The sequence below is a fragment of the Equus caballus genome, chromosome 9 (assembly GCF_041296265.1).
Source record: "Equus caballus isolate H_3958 breed thoroughbred chromosome 9, TB-T2T, whole genome shotgun sequence".
Taxonomy (NCBI): Eukaryota; Metazoa; Chordata; class Mammalia; order Perissodactyla; family Equidae; genus Equus; species Equus caballus.
This window is the reverse complement of record NC_091692.1, coordinates 73,183,495-73,194,862: the sequence shown is the minus strand read 5'-3', so window position 1 is coordinate 73,194,862 and position 11,368 is coordinate 73,183,495. Positions and strand designations below refer to the sequence as shown.

The window sequence follows — 11,368 nt, the reverse complement described above, 5'->3', positions numbered from 1 at the left end:
GTTATTTTTCCCCATTAGTCATGAGGCCTTCTTATAGACATTTGCCTCAAGCAGTGAGTCTGGCTCCAGGCTCCCATATCTCATGTACAGTTTAGCCTGTCCGATCTCCTGGCCTCCACTGCAGGTCTCCAGCTAAGAGTCCTGCAGAGCAGTGGTTTCAGACTCACTCACTTTCTCTACTTTCTGTTTTATTTCTGGCTCATGGAGATGTTTATCTTGTTTTGGAGCACATAAAGTTCTTTTAGATTTTCTATGTTTATATTTCTTTTGACATTGCTTTGGTTTTGAGCAAACACTGCACTAAAGTGGAAAATGACAGCTCTGCCTTGAGCATAAATGCTGTGGGTTAGTTTACGTTACGTTACATTTTTGAGTTGGTGACTCACTAAATATTCCTAGGAAAAGCCAAAATTTTCTGAATATTTATTTTATGTCTGGCATGTTGTAAATATTGCAAAGGTAACAACTCAATACCAAAAACAACCTTGTGACGTAGATACTCTCACCTCCATTTCCTGAAGAGTAAAACTGAACGATACAGTAGTTTTAAGGAACTTTGCCAAAGTCACAAAATTCTAAGTTGCAGAAGCGAGATCAGAGCTAGGCACTCTGATTCCAGAGCCCATTTTCCTAAACAAAACAGCAAATGCTTTGGTAAACTCTAAAATCTGTGTCGTCGTTAGGCAGGGAATAAGCATCAATTGTCTTCTTTTGGAAACTTTTATTTACTCTTTATATTGTGACAAACTGGCATACTTATTATGTTCTCCATGACTGTTTACAACATAGCCTATGTCATCATCTCTAAGTCTCTTTAACAGTGACTGAAATCAGGAGGAAGCAATTGTGTCATATGCCTGGAGGAGAATAAGCTCTTTCTACTTAGCTTCATCTCCTGATGCACATTACTAGCAGGATGGCTGACTATTAGAATGAACTAATCCCTCTTCCAGCATTGTGAATCCATCTAAAGGATGCCTGAAGGTGAAGGTGAGTTATGCGCTATATTCTGGAAGCATACAACATTGTATGACTGCATTTCTGACATGCGTGGGTTCGACAGCCTGAGAGTTCATGTATTATACATGGAAATACAGCCTCCAGTCCTGGTAACTACTTGCTGGGTGAATGGCAGCTATAAACAGATTGTCTATCACAGACTTTCATAAAGTTTATTATGAGTGGATGTCAAGGTAAGTGTCTAAGCCTATAGATGATCTTGAGCTTTCCAAATCCTGGGGTTAATTCATTTAAGAAGAACAATTATAGTACTATTTATGCTGCTGAGACTCCACTGAAATATTCCACTTGTATCAAAAAGAGAAAAGAATGTAAGTCAGGAAAAATATATTCCAATTTTAGCTTTGCTTACTAATTGATTATTTGACCTTGGACATATTACTACTCATCTTTGAGGTTCATTTTTATTTGTAAATTACAGCGTTTGAACATAGAACTCTCTCTACAATACTGCGTAAGTTTGTGTAAAAGTTCTATACTCAAGAATAGCAGATGTCAAAGAGTAGATTAAGGTTTTTTATGGTTATAACGTTTAGAATTATTGCATATTTTATTTTAGATTGTTTACAGAGATGTCAAACAAATATTCAAATCTACAATATGCAATAATATTTTCCTTATTTTGAATGTTGGCTGGTTTCTTGCTTATAGTCTCTAATCAATTCTAAGCTTTTCTTGAGCTTTAGAGAAAGTTGGGAACTCTATTTATGTACAGGTAATCCACGTAGGATTCCACATAATGAAAACGTGGAAAGGTTTATAGGCATTTGCATAGCATAAAGGTAAATATCTGAAACAAGAAAACCAAAAAACTGCTGGGTAACTCCCAATAAAGGGTTTGTTTTCTAAGGAAATATTTGTCAGAATTTTTGGTGGGGTATAATGGAAAAGAAATATTAAATATGGGGAATTATTCAAGAAACTGAAAGAGCCTGAGAAAAGGCCTGTAGAAGCTATTCTTGTATTCAATCTTTGTTGTACACAAATCAATGTGTATATATAACTTACGTGTGCATACATGAACATGTGTATGTGTAACATAAGCCTTAGTTTCTCTATATGTGATGGCTTTTGATTTTAGTGCTGTACACAGACATACACACACATACACATGCACATACACACAAACAGGCAGATACAAATTCTAAGAGAAAAAAATATATACATAGTATCTTTCTCTCATTATATTAGCTTTAAAAGTAATCTCCATTTTTTGTCCTGTTAATTAACCAAGAGTTTAGGTATACATGATAAATTAAAAATCTGTTGAGGCAAATTTAGAGGGACTAAGTCCAAAAGTCAAGACTTTTGTCTGAGGCAGAATTAAGAAATACTCAGGTACAGGATGGGATCACAATTGGGGATTAAGAAGTTTAGAAGAGAATGTGTTCACGACAAGTGTTTCAAACTGTGCAGGTCACTTTTAGTTTTTCCCTCTGAGTTAATAAGTGAATGTATTAATTTCTTTGGTTTAAAGAACAAAAGATGTAAGGTGACTTTTTATCTTCCAAATGCTGTATTTATTAGTTTTACCCTTGTCATTTTCCATAATACTGTTTTCTCCACGGCAGTATTCAACTGAGGTGCACCAACGTGAATCCCACTGAAAGACCCTACACAATGGTACAGTAAAGTTTTTGTAGTTGGCAAGTTATAAATGTGTATTCAAGACATAATTTAATCAAATTTCAAAGTAACCCCTGTAAGATATGTATTTTTTTATTGTATTTCAAATGAGGAAAGTAGGGCAAGTGTACTTACAGTTGAGAAAACCCAATATGTGGCAGTTTTAATTATCTGAAAGTCTTATAAATTGTTTTCTTAGTGTTAGCTTTAAATATAGGTAAACTGAGACTTGAAGAAATATAGCATCATGGTCAAGTCTATACAGAAAACACACCATTTAATCATACGAACTTGATGTAAAACACATAGGATATTTATCTTTGTAGTTTATTATTTGAAAAAGAAACATCAAATTCTTCCAAGTTGTTTCTAATAGCAAACTAATTATATAATTTGCACATTTGCTATAATTTACTTTCCCTTCATTCTAAAAAGCAACAAATTAATTTTCTTTTTTTCTTTGTTGGGTGAGAAGACGGACGTCAGACAAGCAACAGTGATCATTCATTTTAGATCTCCATAGCTGAGTTGTGATTATGTGGTAGAAAACAAAGGCAAGGACTTTCTCTTGGACCGTACAGACTGTCCCAAATGTCGTCAAGCATACCGAAAAACTAAGTCGCAGAGGAAAGAAGTGGAAGTGACTAAAAATAGTGGCTAAAATTCTTAGAAAGTGTTTATATAAGACTAAAAGCAGATTTTCTTCAAAAATTTACAATATTTTATTTATAGTTAAAATAAACTCCTAAATATGGAAACAAATTAAAGATACTATAAGCAAACAGAAAAATGTAACAATCATGAATTGGTAGACGCCATATTTTAAAGATGTTAATTGCCCCAAATTGATTATAAATTAAGTGCAATCCCAAGCAAAATCTCAGAAGATTTTTGAAACTGACAAATTTAATTTAAATTACATACTGTAATAAAAGGGACAAGAATAACACAGACAATCTTAAAAAATAAAGCTGGAGGGACTGGTTTGGTGGTGTAGCAGTTAAGCTCGTGCACTCAGCTTCGGCAGCCCCAGTCCACCATTTCAGATGCCGGATGTGGACCTATGCACCACTTATCAAGCCATGCTGTGGTATGTGTCCCACATATAAGATAGAGGAAGATGGGCTCGGATGTTAACTCAGGGCCAGTCTTCCTCAATCAATCAATCAATCAATCAAGTTGGACATTCAAGATGGCAAGCATTATTATGAAGCTACATTGATTGAGGTGATGTGATATCATTGCAAAGTTAGACCAGTGAAACAGGATAAAACACAGGGATATGTAAAACACATTGGCATTTTTTCAGCATTTACCCCTACAATGCATTGAAAGAAAGGTGGCCTTGTCAGTATACGGTGCTTAAGTATCTGCTTTTCTCTCCTTCCCTCTCTGTCTTTCTTGAAAATGTTTCTATTTTGTTAGCTTAGTGAAGGAGATAATCAATACAATGATAATGAAAATTTATATGAAAGCACATTTGAAAAATGAAAAGCACTACGAAATGCACAATATTATAATTGATGTCGTTGCTATTATTGGGAAATTCTTTTTGAAAAAGAAGCATAAATTAGAAAATATGTAAAGGGAGGTATTAGTAGGCAAGAAAAACATTACTGCAAATTTAACTATGATTTAATATATGTTAAATTTTATGAGGTTATTTTAATGTAATTTCCAGAGTGCTTAATTAACTGAAGTTTTGCTTTGATGCTTTTAAAATTTAATTTAAGAAACATTTCAATATGCAATATATGTTTATAATTTATAAATAAAAATAGTACAAGACTTATAATAAAAAATTCCTGTCCCCTGCTTCAAATTTGCCCACTTTTTTATTCTGCTCCATAATGACAACTACTTTCACAACTTCTAGCCATTTCTCCCAGCATTTATTCCTATACAATCAACAATATGCATCTTCATCTATGTCTTTTTGCTAATTTTAAAAGTCATCTGTTGATCTTGACTATAAATGATGATGCTCCATTCATTTTGTCAAAGCCAAAATTGCACCAGAAGTTGTTAAACAAGCAAGTACGAATTTATTCAAGATTATTGCAATACAGCATGGCAACCAGAACTTAGTCTGAATTCAACTTTCCTGAAAGAATAAGCTGGACTGGGGGATTCCTGGGCCATCTGTGTTTACTCATTGGCTGTATCCAGTGTCTCCTATCTTCATGACAGGAGTAGTTTTACAACTAGGAGCAAGGCACCTGCAGAAGTTAGTTTCCTGCTCTCTCACAGAAACCAGGAGATGGCCGCGCTATCTCCATTGAGAATGACATTTCAAAGAAATGACTTCCAGGTCCTTGGCAATGGCATTTCTGGGTTGTGAAATAGGCAAGAAGCTTTTAAAAAGGTTTACATCTCAAAGAGGCAGAGAAACAATTACAAGTTCTCTAAAGTAAATGCTCTAAGAAAAGAGAGGTCAAGGCCTAGAGTCAGGAAGAAGCCTATCTAAAGATGAATCAGGTTTAAGTCCGCCTTGGTCAACTATCAACTCACATCACAACTTTTGTTTCAATGTATTTGGAAGTGTAAAAATAATCAAGACACTAGGATAGAATTTTAAATTTATTAAGTGCAAGAATTATATCTCCTTTTGCATTTTCCTTTTCAGAGAAAATTAGTACTCTGCATTTATATAGTGGTAATAAGGGCAGTTGACATTTATCGAGCCAGGTCTTATGCTCTAGGGGCATATCTCATTTACACCCATCAAAAATAAGATATGAGTTCAGGAATTATTCTAATTTATATAACTGAGGAAACGAAGACTGAGAGAACTCAAACAATTTGAAATGAACCAGAAAGCACGGTGCTCTGTCACACAAAATGTTTTGTTCTTCCCCAAACCGACACCACCACTTTACATCTATCTGCCTTTGAATATGCTGCAGCCTCTAAAAACTGCCCATCTCCTTGAATGCAAAGCACATGTTATATTCATACTGTATAACCAAGTGAAGGTATTTGCCCTAACTTTTCCATATTCCTCTTACCAATAGAACTTCAGTCTATTCTTCCTATTGCTTTCATAACACCCTTCACACAACTCTTATAGAGCCCATCCTGTTTTATATTGTGCATGTCTTTTCTCTCCCAGAGTGTGAGCTCTTTGAGAACACAGAATTTATCTTATTTATCACTGGATCCTTAAACTTAAGAAGAGTCTTGGGCACCTAATATAATATATATTAATGTTAGTGGACAAAGCATAGATAATGCTTCCGAACAAGGTTCATATTGAAATGGCCACTTCTATCTGAGATGCTACAATATAAGCATACTGATGACTCTCAACTGGACTGAGAAAGTATATGTTCCCTTCACATTATAAAATAAACCAAACGCTTAATAGTAAATACAATTCAGATAAGTGATTTTTTTTTTTTTGAGGAAGACTGGTCCTGAGCTAATATCTGCCACCAATCCTTCTCTTTTTTTGCTGAGGAAGACGGGCCCTGAGCTAACATCTGTGCCCATCTTCCTCTACTTTATATGTGGGATGCCTGCCACAGCATGGCTTGACAAGCAGTGCCTGGGTCCGCACCTGGGATCCGAACTGGCAAACCCCAGACTGCCGAACCCCAGACCACCGAGGCAGAACATGTGAATTTAACCACCACACCACTGGGCTGTCCCCCCGATAAGTGATTCTTAAGTTGCTGCCTTATTACATACATTTTAATATAGCAGTCCCATTTCACTGAATCTTTTCTGAATTTTTTTTAGTACTAGTCTTAAAAAATAACCAATGATTTTCCTTTCAAGAGTATTTCTTTAATTTGATTCTTGTAGGAAACAAATTGTGTTCCATATCATTATTGTTTTAAATTCTATGACATTTAATTAGTCAAGCATATTGTTGAATTGGTAGTGATTTGAATCATTTTCTAATATTCACTACACCCAAAGAATACTGCTACAATAATGTGACGTAATAACATGATTTTAATCTAAATCAAGTAGAAAAATGAAATTAAATTAATTTACATTGACAAAATTATGATCTTAACCCTACCCCTTTTCGTTTTTTGTCATTTTTGTCTTTCTTATCTTCACTTAGGAAGTTTTTTCCTTGATTGAATTCTAAACATTTTAATACCCAATAACCATAATTGTACCTCACTGCACTCTCCTTTTTATTGTTGCTACTGCTATTAAATCTGTATAAATGAAGGGAAATTTTTATTTTCATTTTTACTTTTGTTTGAAGTTGTGCTTTGCTGGTGATGCTAGAGTGTAGCAAACACAAGTTCTACCACTTACAAGCCAGGTAAGTGGGCAAGCTCATTAACTGACCTGCACTTCTTTTATTGGTAAAATATTCATAACTCATGGTTTTGCTGTGAGTAATGAATGGACTAAAAGATTCAGAGCACTGAGTAGCAGGCCTAGCACATAGTAAGACCACAGAAACATTTGCTAATGATTTTACTACAGTATCCATTCATATTGACAAACTACGTGTAAACAAATGCTTCCATTTATACATTCCTTCAGCCTTCATTTAAAAGGGATTTCTCACATAAGTTCTAGAAAATTTCAAATCATATAAGCAAAACGTTATTAAAAATGTGCATTTGCATATTGTCTAGAGCATATTTTCTATTTTTTGCCTATTAGTCTACCTTGTACACAAGCACATATAGGCCGTAAGTTCAGTGTTCTGTATGTAACTAAAATAAATCTAGCAAGATAGTAATAGAGGAATGAAATATAGGCTATTTTGATATTCATATAGTAAAGCATAAATTTTTTGAGATTCTTTATTACTTAATTAAATGAACTGATTTCCCTTTTAGTTAATATATTTAGATTTCTACAAAGGAAGGGTAAATATTTTATATTAGTTGCTAAAATTTGAAAATGTGTTAATTTTCTAATCTCACCATTATTAATGTGTTAAACAATGCTGCCAGATAGGTGTTATGTACACTATATTTTCAAGCTATTGGCTATCCTTGGATAAATTTTTCCTGCCCCATAATATATGGTGAACCAAATCTCAAAGAGAGAAATAAAATCACCTTACGTACTTTTAAAAGAGTTACTTATTTTCCAGGAAGTATTCTGGTGACCACATATGTATAAAAAGGTGAGTCGTTACCCGAAATACTTTATTTCCATATTACTTCAGTTGTTTAAACGTTTCAACAGTTTTGTTTTGCTTCCAAATGTATCTGTACCAAGCATGGGACATTTATACATAATTTTAACAACTACTCTTAATTTTTGTATCCTCACATATTTCTAAATTGGAGTGTGTGATAATTGAAAAGCTGGTTATCAAAGCAAAGCAATGAGCTACAGAAGATGTATAATGTTTAAATCCCTAAATTACCAATTGTAAGTAGCTGGGATTTTTGACACAGAGAGAATTATAGATAATTTTACTTTTAGAAATAAGTACTATTCTTGTCTTTTCACCAAAGAGGTTAATTGTTAGATAACAGCAACAACAGAAAGAATCCTAAATGAAATATAAAATAAAAAATTAATATTTTATGTTATTTGATAAAATTACTTCTGAAAAGCATAGTATTAGATACTTATAATAAAGAGTCAATGAATTAGCTAAAAAATAGAAATTTCTGCTCATAGGGTGAGATATATATTCACTAAATATTTTATTATTTCAACTCGCACGCATTTGAAGATTTTAGTCTGAAACCTATTATTCAATTTGACACTAGTGTCTCTATGAGTTATTTTGCTTTGGGGTGAATCAACAGGATCCTGTTCCTTTTATACTTAAAAGAAACCCTGCTGCCAGCGAACTGTTCAACATTGTGTAGCAACATTGCCCGCTAGCATTGCTTTTGAGGATCCGGCTAGATGCAGGTATGGGAAAAGCTGGTACATTTTGTGAGCTAGCAAATAAAAAGTTAAAATCTTCCAAAGAGTGAACAGACTTCCTATTCTTGACCAATTATTTCTTCTCTGGTAATTAAGGCACCTGTTAAATTTTAAGCACTTCTGGTGGTCACCTTGTGCTGTGACACGCCTAGGAGTGCAGTCATTTGGCTGGGCGGAAAGGCAGTGCTGCAGTATAGGAGACAAGAAGAAGAGACGATTGAGATAGGAGGGTCTTAGACTTTTTGACAAACCTTTGAAAACAGTTGATTTTGAAGTTTAATCTTGCTCACCTTTAAATTAAAACACATAGATTCTCAAGGTTGTATATTTCAGACCTCTTTTTCACTGAAGAAGTAAGAATCAGATTATTATTTACCAGAGGTATGTAAGATTTTATCTATCCAGAGAAATGTGACATTCTCATTTTAATTGGAAAGTCACAGTGAAAGCCCTAATATGCTCTTAACAGACAAGGCGGTATATTAAGGGACATTATTTGGAGTAAGTTATTTGGATCTTGGTGTTGAGTTATTTCCTTCAACTCTTCCTCCTCTCTTCTTTTTCTTCTTTTGTCTATTTAATAACTCATTTGCTAATATTATCAAAAGACAAACCCCTTCAGATAGATATGGAACACAGATGGTGTCATTCAAACAGCTGTGTTATATAACCTGCATTTATAGACGAGTGATGAATAAGAAGCTTCTTTTTAATGACTTAAACTTTATGTCATTATTTTGTGCCATCCAGTTCCCTCCAGAAAAAGTGATCTTGGATAGGTCTTGTTGAATGAATAGATCAGATGACTAACAGAATTAGGATGCCAAATATTTATCATGAAGTATGCCACCTTTTTATAGACCACTTTACAAGTAACTTTAGTGTCCCAAAACATTCATCTTGAAAAGCACTGCCGAAAGTTATTTCCAAAGATATCAACAGTTTAAGGAAAGTTATTTTAGTCGTAGTATTCATGACTTTCAATCACTCAAAACATGATAATTAATTGACCAGAAAATATTGTCATTAGGAACAGGAGAAAAAACCATGTATACAACAGCACAAACATCTCTGCTATATTCAATTTTTTTCCCACATGTTGGTTTGACTTTTCTTTCAATATGTCAGAACTTCATAACTGTATGAGCAGACATATCTAACTTTTTGCTTTTCACCTTGAATTCTTTCAGAGGAAATGAAATGCCTTACACTCTGCAGAGTGTTCTGTGGAAAGTCCTGATAATCAGCCAGGGCCGCTTGAGAGACCATTTCTAACACAGCTGCTGATGATTTCAACGTCTGTGTGGACTAGGTGTGATGTTTATCTGGACTCTAAAGAATATACGGTTTGTGCATAGTCATTCATTATCTTTGTAAATATTCTGAGGAACAATCCACTACCAGTTTAATATAAAATCTATTGAAGTAGCATCTAATGATGAATCGGAATATATACCAGTCCAAATTAGAAAACACTGTATTTTACATTAATCTTACATTGAAAATATCCACCATTGGTTAGGATGGGGAAGTATGGCAACTAGATTAATTTCTACAGTAGTTTGATAATTTTCACAATTGGAATCAAAAACTTGTTGATCCTTAATTACCCACAAAGCATACTTCTTGGAAATACAAATATGTGTAACCATGAAGGTCCCTGCCTTTTGGAATGGTAATAATAATATATCATAAACTGTATTTTAAAACTGTATTTTGCTTTTATGAATAAAACAAAATTTGTCTTTTATTTTTCAGAATTGCTTTGATGCTTGTGCTAAGGTGACACCACTGCACAGGACACAGATGGGAAAGCTAAAGCTCAGGGAAATGAAGTAATTCCACAATCATCTTTCAATTTTGTCAAAAGAATAAACCCTTTTTTGTTTTGTTTTATTTTTACTTTTTCCTATGCCAAAGGATATTATTAAACATTTAATATCAACTACTCAAAGGTATGTTGAAATTTGATGCTTTGAATGTTCCAGTTTTATGCCCAAATGGCAAAATAATTGCACACTGTAGAAACTTGTGTGGTGCAAAAATGATGGGTTATGGAATTGGAAGTCTGTGACTGGTGAATTACACTGGAGTTATCATGGCGTTTAAATAAGACTGACAAGTAGGATCGAATTAAAGCCTACTTAAAATCAAAAGCACAGACATCCCGTTAGACACTGCACCATTTTCTGGTTGTTAGCAATTCTTGATAACCTTAGGAAGACCTTGATTTGATTCCCAGAAATTAATGTGTCCTCTTGGCAGGCTCTGACATCCCTGGTGAGACTTTGGGGAAGATGCAATGACACATTTGCTGACATCAGAAATAAAAACACTTCATAAAAATTAGAGATAGTCAAGACTATGGGAAAGGAGACTGTCAGAAAATTATCTCATGATTTTCTACCATTAGTAATTTACTATCAACACATTATACATTTATAAAGAGTAGAGCATTATAGTAACTTCAGAATCTTTCCCTATTTTGTTAAGAACGTCTTAGAAAGCTATAGTCATAATCAGAAATAAGTGACACTATTTAAAATAATAATTTAAAATCAATATTATTTTCTGGTTTAAACATTAATGAATTTTGAAAAGAACATTTGTTATAGTATTGATAGATAATAAGTGTTTTTAACTCTATGTAACTCAAGAGAATATTTATAAGGGTTTTCAAACGTTGGTGTATCTTGGTTTCTAGAGTTAATGTGCTAACAACAGCCCTGAACTATAAAAAATTCACATATGGAATGGAGGCCTGTCCAGTTCATCTACATGGAGAAGTCCTTTTAATAACATAGATAGTTTTATGATTTCTTTCCTATAGTGGGATATGTATTATTATCATAAT

The 11,368-nt window shown here is 33.7% G+C and overlaps 1 long non-coding RNA gene across 1 annotated transcript in view; it reads left to right on the top strand.

Moving 5' to 3' along the window:
* The first annotated feature begins 363 nt into the window (after positions 1-363).
* The window catches only part of LOC138915429 (uncharacterized), a 30,360-nt gene continuing 19,355 nt past the window's right edge, over positions 364-11,368 (top strand). Inside the window, exons 1-3 of the long non-coding RNA XR_011421355.1 lie at positions 364-990; positions 9,705-9,860; positions 10,273-10,469. This is a non-coding gene — a long non-coding RNA (uncharacterized lncRNA). The remainder of the gene's footprint in view (positions 991-9,704; positions 9,861-10,272; positions 10,470-11,368) is intronic.